The 213-nt window shown below is 32.9% G+C and overlaps 1 protein-coding gene across 1 annotated transcript in view; it reads right to left on the bottom strand.

The window, feature by feature from the left end:
• Positions 1 to 213, bottom strand: part of LOC119592801 (kinesin-like protein KIF3A) — a 19,500-nt gene that overhangs the window by 8,755 nt on the left and 10,532 nt on the right.

Genomic DNA, 213 nt, shown 5'->3' with positions numbered 1-213 from the left:
CCAATGGATTAGCAAAGAATGATCTGAAGCACTAAGATTTACTTTGTTCTTAATTCTGAAAGGCATTCCTCTCTGATAATCCAAAAACAGCCCAAATTCACTTCTTTTTAACCCCTGTAACTGCTTCAGCAAAAGACTGATTTATCCTACTATTTTGGAGGTATCATTTTTTTTCTAATTACAAAAGGAAAAATAAGAAACACTTGTGAATGG

The sequence above is a fragment of the Penaeus monodon genome, chromosome 31 (genome assembly GCF_015228065.2).
Source record: "Penaeus monodon isolate SGIC_2016 chromosome 31, NSTDA_Pmon_1, whole genome shotgun sequence".
Taxonomy (NCBI): domain Eukaryota; kingdom Metazoa; phylum Arthropoda; class Malacostraca; order Decapoda; family Penaeidae; genus Penaeus; species Penaeus monodon.
This window is presented reverse-complemented; position numbering and strand designations above follow the sequence as displayed.